This window comes from Garra rufa, chromosome 19 (genome assembly GCF_049309525.1).
Source record: "Garra rufa chromosome 19, GarRuf1.0, whole genome shotgun sequence".
In the NCBI taxonomy this organism is placed as follows: domain Eukaryota; kingdom Metazoa; phylum Chordata; class Actinopteri; order Cypriniformes; family Cyprinidae; genus Garra; species Garra rufa.
In genome coordinates, this window is record NC_133379.1 from 10,366,989 (window position 1) to 10,376,323 (window position 9,335).

Below are 9,335 nucleotides of genomic sequence, written 5' to 3' on the forward strand. Positions count from 1 at the left end.
GGATCTCTTCTAACGCCAGCGACATGGTGGCAGGGTGGGGGTGGATCAGAAGAAAAACATTGATTATTTGTATATTTGTATTTCACTCAGTGGACCGTTGCATCAAAAACATATTGGTTACAGATGCTGGAAAACGTTGTTAACAAAAAAATCCGTTAGTGTTGCTACAATATACTGCTTATGTGTGATTCAAAACACAGCTCTGTTATGACCTGATTTTAATTGATGCCAGAATACTGAGTTGTCACTGATAAATCGAAAGGCCGAGTGGGTGTAGAATGTGGTTAGAAAGATTTGTAAAAATATATATTCAGATATTAATTAATTAATTATTAATTTAATTAATTAATTATTTTATTGTTTAACTGAACAGGGATTTTTTAAAGAGTAATAATGCGTAACCGATACTAACAAAGACATATCATGACGGATTATAAAGATAAAAATATGTTTCGTTTTCAATAATAGGACTATCTGCGCTATAGAATCGATGCGAGTATGTTTCTTACACATATGATTTCTCTCTCTCTCTCTCTCTCTCTCTCTCTCTCTCTCTCTCTCTCAGACACTCCACACACACACGCACACACACACACAAAAATTCGACTATTTATTCAGGTAAGAAAAAAAAAGAAAAAAGTGGCATACAAAATAAAATTCATTATGTATTCATGATTCTCTATCAGTGAATCATCTGGGTGTCTGTTAGAATTTGACCGATATGTGGGCTCATTTATTTAATCCAACAGTCATAATTACCGATATTTATAATTTGCTTACCTTTGTGCAAAGCAGACAAAGGACAAGGCCGCCAGAGCAGAAACAATTCCACATAATTTGTCTTCTTGAGGACCCAACATTTCCACAAATCCGTTTATTCAGTTTCAGTAATCCAACCACCCGTGCTCCAAACTGATGTTAAAAAATGACAAAAAGAGAAAAAGAAAGAAAGCAAGAAGAAGAAGAAGAAGAAAGAATCCAACAGAAGGGGATACGAGAAAAAAAGGCCAAATGAATGACTGAGATCAAAGCACCAATGCACACATTTGTGATGGCCCCGAGAAAAAAGGAAACAAGAAAAGGAGAAAATAAAAAAAATAAAAAAGGGGGAAAAAAGAAAAAGAAAAAATCTTTAATGGGTCCCAGCAGTTATTCTTCAGCTATGGAAATCCGTGCAGGTCAGAGACCCCCTCGATCAACACCAGAAGATCAGACATCTCTCAGCTTCGACAGGACTTCTGGAAAAAGTGCTGGAAAGTCTTCTTCATCCAAACCATGGAGAAAAAATAAAGATATGATGATGAAAAAAAAGGAAAAAAATGGAAGAGTTCTTCTACACCTGTCGTCGCAGTTTCCAGGTCCAAAGCTGTGGACAAGCCATGGCTCCAGTGATGCTCCTTCAAAGAGGGGGTGCTCCACAATGTACGATATTTTTATTTATTTCCCCCCTCAGCTATAAAGGTTGGAGGTGGGGGGAAAATGAAATCTGCATCCCCTACTGCTGATGGTCGAGATGTTCCTCTCAAAGTCACAGGGGAGAAAAGATGCACATTTAAAGAAATGCAGCAGAAAATATCTGATGCAGACGTCAGAGCGTGTAGTCCATAGTACAACCTTATATGAAGCAGAAGCGGAAAAAAAAAACGCGCGGTGTATGTATGTACCACAATAAAACGCTTGCAAATGTCCAAGATTTGTCTAGCCTACTGGAAAAGCCCCCTTATCTCTCGATTGAATCCCCAAGCATGTTCCTGCTCTTGTTCAGAGCAAATGATGACACACTTCAATTGCAATAACACCTCCAGGAACCGAGAAAATAATCAAGACTGGAACAAAAATCTCCGACGCACAGGCTTGGATTTCAAAAGAAGAGAAAAGGACATTGTCCTTCTCTGAATGTGCTGAATAAAATGCAGGTGTTTGTTGAAAAAATAAAAGCGAAAGCGAACTAAAGAGGAAAGGCAGTCTGTCCACGCGCTTGTCTAGCGGAGGAATGATGTCTGTACTTGTCGGCTCGCGAGCTGCAACCTATTAAAATGCTGCGAGAGTATCCCGGCGCATTTTCATGCATTTCTTTCACTTTTCCACATTCTTCGGCTCAACACACCCTCCAAAACACAAACTCAGAAAGGGCTAATATATGCAAATAATGATGGATAAATAATCATTTGAAAATCAGTGCCGCTCTTTACACACGCCAGCATGCGGTTTGAAATTTCAGATCAAGATGAACGATCAAACGAAATGATAAAAATGATTGTGCATACTGCACAAACATAAGAGGTGTGATTTCTTTTCCATGTATTTTTACTCAGAAGATGAGGGATGCAGGCATCTGCTGTCTAGTTGCTAGGCAACCGTGCTAGCAGTGATGCAGAGCACTGGTGTTTCGATGGCACATTTAAAGGAGCTTCTCTGTTGCATCTCCTGGACAGGAGGGCCCCAGTGGTGATGTGTGCATCCTCGACCCCCAGTTAGCTCCTTGATGGTCCCCGCTGAAACGTGAGGAACACTGATGTGAAGGGCAGAGATAGACGGCCATCAGCACTATCTGCAGTAGTTCAGCTGCGCTTTACAAGATTAGTTTAATGAGGCATTACAAGCCCTATCAGTAACACCCCCTGACTTGACTTTACATCATATGTTTACTGGGTGCAATGTGGAGTGGATTCAGCTTGTGCTTGGTATATGGAATCCTAATGAACTGCCTTATATGAGAATTGTAATACCTCACTCAGTTTCACTCACAATGAATGTAAATACAAACTATAAGATCTACTAAATAAATTCTGCTAGGTTGTCCGTGTTTGTCTTTTAAAAAAAAGAAAGGCCCAATCACTGAAGACCATGAGTCATTTCAGGACCATGGACAGCATCATGTCCGCTCAGTTGAGGAAGAGTGGGTTCAGGACCAGGGACAAGGTTCTGGATTGCTGCTGCACAATACATGTAGAAATGATAGACTGAAAAAGCTAAATACTCAATACTTAAAAAAAAACATACTGGCTGTGATTGTTTTTTGGAACAGTCCCCAACAATCCATGTGGTTTATGGACATGTACAAAACACGGTAGTCACACTAAAAGCCTAAAATACATGTACTACATCTGTTCTGGACACACTAAACAAGCTTCTCTGTCTTCTGCTTATGTTCCATGTCAATAACTTGGACTGTCCATTGTTGTTGTGCTTAATGCTCTGGAGAGGAAACTCCAGTGGGGGAAATGGGTGAAGCAAATGCTTGCTTTCATAAACTAAAACATGACATATATATCATTCCATCCATCATGACAACCTTTATTTATTATTATTATTTGTTGTTGTTGTTGTTGTTGTTGTTGTTGTTGTTGTTGCATAACTTCAACTTTAACAACTAACTTATAGTTTTGTCTTGATTTTAACCTAATATAGGAACAAATATTCCAACAAAATGCACAATTCTTCTTCATATTTGCACACATTCATGCTTTTTTTGTGTCTCCATGTATATATTTCAAAGCAGTCAAAATTAATAAGTTTCAAAATATGGCTTCTCCGTGTGTCACAATCAATGTAAACACAAACTACCACAGATCTACTAAATATATTCTTCTCAGTTGAGCATATTTGTCTTTGCAATAAAAGGCCCAGTCACTGAAGACTATGACTGAAGAGTAATTTCAGCACCAAGGATAGCATCATGTACGCTCAGCTGGATAAGAGTGGATTCAGGACGATGTACAAGGCTCTGGATCGCTGTTGTACAATGTATGTAGAAATGAAAGACTGAAAAAGCTAAATCCTCAATACTCAAAAACACATAGTGATTGTGCTTGTTTTTATTTTGGAACAGTCACCAAAAATCCATATGGTTTATGGACATGTACAAAACAATAGTCAGTGCAGTCAGACTGAAAAAGCTAAATACTCAAAAAAAAAAAAAAAAAAAAAAACAGTCTCTAAAAAACAAAACAGTAGTCAGAGTAAAAACCCAAAATACATTAAACATTAAACAAGCTTCTTTAACTTAAAGAACTAGTCTTTGCTTTTGTTCCATGTCATTCGCTTGGACTGTCCATTGTTGTTTTGGTTAATGTTCTGGAGAGGAATCTCCAGTGGAAAAAAATGGGTGAAGCAACATTCCACATTCATAAAGTAAAACATATCATACTGCATGTCATGTATTAAGACAAACACCTTTTTTTTTTTTTTTTTTTTTTTTTTTTTTTTGCATGAATTGAAGTCTTTACATTGTTCTTTATTTGACATTTTAAAAATACATTTTTCTAATTTTTTGTTATTTCTTGGTATGCTATTCCGTCATGTAAATACAAACTATCACAGACCTAAAAAATATATTATGCTGGGTTGTCCTTGAAAGAAAGGCCCAATCACTAAAGACTATGACTGAAGAGTAAGGACCATGGACAGCATTATGTCCGCTCATCTGAGAAAGAGTGGGTTCAGGACCACGGACAAGGCTCTGGATCGCAGTTTTACAGAACATGTACCAATAAAAGGCGGCTGAAAAAGCAAAATACTTTCATAACTTTTGTTTGTCCCCAGATGCATATTTCGGAACAGTCAATATTAGGATTAAGGTCTAGGTACACGCATATGTGTTTTAAAATGAATATGCATTAGCCAGCCTCTGTGTTTGAGAGTTAAGGAGCAAATTTGTCATGTGATTAGCTAATGGAGCTAATGTTTGTACAAGTAAAGTCCTGCTAATCCCATAGACCCAAGGGTCGAATGAGCCTATACTGATATAAGTGCTTTCTCTGGTCTAATGGTGAAAAACTTGACACACCTTTTCCAAGTGCATGAATAGAATAAGAAGGTCATTAAGACACGTTTCCTAGTTACTTTTAAGTTTCACCCTCTATCCAACCTCGGGTTGGATGCAAGACATCTTTGCAGTCATCTCATTAAAGAAAGGTACTTTAGCGAGAGCTCCAGGCTGTCCGAACGCCATTAGATGCTTTAATGAATTAGAATGACAGCTATGATATTAAAGACCACTGGGATAATGACAATGGAAATGACAGTGCTCCTTTGACACTGCTGTATGCGTAGTTATTTGAATCTAAATTGCTCTACAGTCAAGCAATAGAGGAAACATGGCTGCAGGCACAAGAGACCAGATCTCTGATGCCACCTTTTTTCACTTGTAAATGCAACTGAAATCAGTTTCATGATGATCATCACTGTCATCTTCTTCTTAAATTCTTCAGCAGCATATATGGATCGTAGTGTAGCTGTTTTCTTTTTCTACTTCAGGTTTTTGTGTCCCAGGTCTCATGTGATGTATGTGTAGCTATTGTCTGGCATTATTAGTTGACAAAATGAGCTAGCTCTTTATTTTCTGAAAGTCCACAGGATCAAAAGTGTTTGTGAATCACCCAGCTATTCTTCTCAAAAATTCATTATAATCCTTCACAATGTATAGAGAGCCTATTAAATGTTGGGAAGCCACAATCATTTATTATCAGTTGTAGATTTTTCATGCTCTCTACTTTTTGTTGCATGTTGTCTCAGGGGAGCCTGTGAAAAGAAAATGTGTTTCTGTCTCCATTTAAATATCTTGAAACTTAAAGGCAATCATGAGGTAAATTCGAATAGCTACAGCAATTTCACCAGTGCTGACTCAGTTCTGACTCAGTTTATTTGTGCTTACACCAATTATTTCACACTTTGCTCGAGTGCGACATACTCTTAAGTGTTAATGTGCAAAATCTGCAGAACACAAAAGGACACTGCATCATTCTCCCACTTAAAGGAATGGTTTACCTGAGAATGAAAATTTCCTAAAAATATACTCACCCTCAGTTAATCCAAGATGTAGATGAATTTGTGTCTTCCTCTGAACACATATTTAACAATAATAACAATAATAACAAATAAATAAATAAATAAATAAAATAGCAATACATCATTTGCTCACCAACCAATCCTTTCAGAATGAGATATTTATATATTTATTAAAAAAAAATATTCAGCAACAATGTATAAAAATCAAAAGTGACATTTTTGCATTGTTAGACTTTTACATTGTTACAAAGAAATAATATTTACAAATACCATTGTTCTTTTGCACTTTCTATTCATTCAAAAAAATAAGTGCTGAAAAAAAGGTAATAATAAATTACCTTTATTTCATGTTTCCTGAGTTGCATTGTACCTGTTGTAACTGTTTAGACTCTTGAGTTGCAGAATTTGAGAATAATACATATTTATATTGAGTCCCATCACATGCACAGACACTTATTTACACACACACACACACACACACACACACACACACACACACACACACACACACACACACACACACACACACACACACACACACACACACACACACACACACACACATGTTGGGTTTACATGTTTTATGGGGACATTCCATAGGCGTAATGGTTTTTATACTGTACAAACCGTACTTTCTATCGCCCTAACCCTACCCTACACCTAAACCTAGCCCTCACAGGAGATTGTGCACACTTTTACGTCATCAAAAAAACTCATTGTGCATGATTTATAAGCCTGTTTCCTCATGGGGACCTGAGAAATGTCCCCACAAGGTCAAAATGTACTGGTATTCCTATCCTTGTGGGGACATTTGGTCCCCACAACGTGATGAATACCAGGTACACACACACACACACACACACACATGTTTGTTTTTGTGAATTGTGGGGACATTCCATAGACGTAATGGTTTTTATACTGTACAAACCGTACTTTCTATCACCCTACACCTTCCCTACACCTAAACCTAGCCCTCACAGGAGACTGTGCATATCTTTACATTCTCAAAAAAACATTTTCTGTATGATTTATAAGCCTTTTGAAAAGTGGGGACATGGGCAATGTCCTCATAAGTCACCCTCTCCTTGTAATACCTATGTCATACCCATGTTATTACACACATTTGTGTCCTGATATGTCACAAAAACATGCCCACACACACACACACACACACACACACACACACACACACACACACACACACACACACACACATGTTGCATAAGACGTGTGAGTTACTAGGTCACTCTCACATCTTGGATATAAATAGTATCACATGCTTAATGCATTGCTGCCTTCAAGATTCTTGCCTGCTCTTTTTATATACACTGTTCATTGCTTATAAACACTTATGAAACAAGTCTAGGACTACTGAAATGCAAAAGTTAATTTTAAATGTGTTTTTATTGCTATTAATCAACTAGTGCTGCCCCAGAATCAAGGCAATACCATTCGTTGGCAGAATAGACAGGTGGCTCCACTACATTTCCTTAAAGATTTTTTGAAACTGTTGTAGATAAATTAAGCTATTGATTAGAAAACCAGATTGCTTGTAAGTCAGGCCTTTGTTAGCCATGTAATTCAGTCTTCCCATGACTAGTTTATCAGAAGATCAATCAAATAGGCTTTTAGGACTGGGTTTTGGATTGGGCCAGTGGGACCAGGACTCCAGGGTCTCAGACTGATATGGGTTCATAGGGCCTCAGGCCACACAGACTGCCAAAGGAGGCTGAAACTAAAAAATTGAAAAATTGAAAAAACTGTAAGAAATAATTTAAATATCAAAGTTCAGAGTAAGAAGAGACTGTCCAAAACTTGTTTGCCATTATTAAATTAATTATTATATTTAAATGTTAAATATATCTATTATTTATTTATTTATTTATTTATTTTTATCTGTTTTTTTAAACATCTGGTTATTTAAAACATTTCTCATTGGTGTTACATGGTTTAATGTGTAGACAATTTTGAATTAAAGTCTGCATGAAATGGAACACATAATCACACAATGTAGCACAATTTAACAAAAAATGATTCACTTATTTTTTATGCTTTTTTTCTGTAATTCTGTGGGGCTAGTTATTATTGTACTGTTTATTTTCAAGTAGGTTATATCCTGTAAATCTGCAAATTTAGAACTTTTAGCATTAATTGTGAAATTGCTTTAGTACAGTACAGATTGATTGATTAATTGATCTAAAATATATAAATTTGCAAGGATGGGAACATAGAATACACTGTAATACATAATATTCTAGTGTTTTCTGGAACATTCCAGAACATTGTGGGACTAGTCATAAAAGACAAAGATCATCAAACTTACACTACTGATGTTTTGGTCGAATCACTATTGCTAAACGTTTTTAAAGTTAAATAAAACTTTAAAATAAAATAAAATAAAATAAAATAAAATAAAATAAAATAAAATAAAATAAAATAAAATAATAAAATAAAATAAAATAAAATAAAATAAAATAAAATAAAATAAAATAACAAATGAGTGAAATAAGTATTTGTCCCCTTTGCAAAACATGATTTGGTGGCAAAATCCTTGTTGGCAATTACAGAGCAATCACAGAGGTCCAGACGTTTATTGTAGTTAGCCACCAGGTGCACACATCTCAGTAAAGATTTTGTCCCACTCCTCTTTGCAGATTCTCTCCAAGTCATTAAGGTTTCGAGGCTGATGTTTTGCAGCTCGAACCTTCAGCTCCCTTCACAGATTTTCTATAGGATTAAGGTCTAGAGACTGACTAGGCCACTCCAGGACCTTAATGTGCTTCTTCTAGAGCCACTCCTTTGTTGCATTGGCCGTGTGTTTTGGGTCATTTTCATGCTGGAATACCCATTCACGACCCCTTTATCAATGCCCTGGCTGGCTATAATGCCCTTTCCCTGACGAGCATTGTGGTACATGTGTGTACATGGCCAGTCCATCGTCCCTTTGATGCAGTGCAGTTGGCTTGCCTCCTTTAGAAGAAAAACACCCCCAAAGCATTATGTTTCCACGTCCATGTTTGACAGTGGGAATGGTGTTCTTGGGATCATAGACAGCATTCCTCCTCCTCCAAACACGGCAAGTTGAGTTGATGCCAAAGAGCTTGAATTTGGTCTCATTTGACCACAACACTTTCACCCAGTTTGTGCCTGTACATGTGCTTTCTTGAGCAGGGGGACCTTGTAGGTCGTAGTAGTCATGGTGTAGTGTGTTACTAATAATTGTTTTCTTGGTGACTATGGTCCCAGCTGCCTTGAGATCATTGACAAGATCCTCCCATGTAGTTCTGGGCTGATTCCTCACAGTTCTCACAATCATTGAAACTCCACGAGGTGAGATCTTGCATGGAGCCCCAGACCGAGGGAGATTGACAGTTATTTTGTGTTTTCTCCGTTTGCGAATAATCACACCAACTGTTGCCACTTTCTCATCAAGCTGCTTGATGGTGGTCTTGTAGCCCATTTCAGCCTTGTGTAGGTCTACAATCTGGTCCCTGACATCCTTGGACAGCTCTTTGGTCTTGGCCATGGTGGAGAGTTTGGAATCT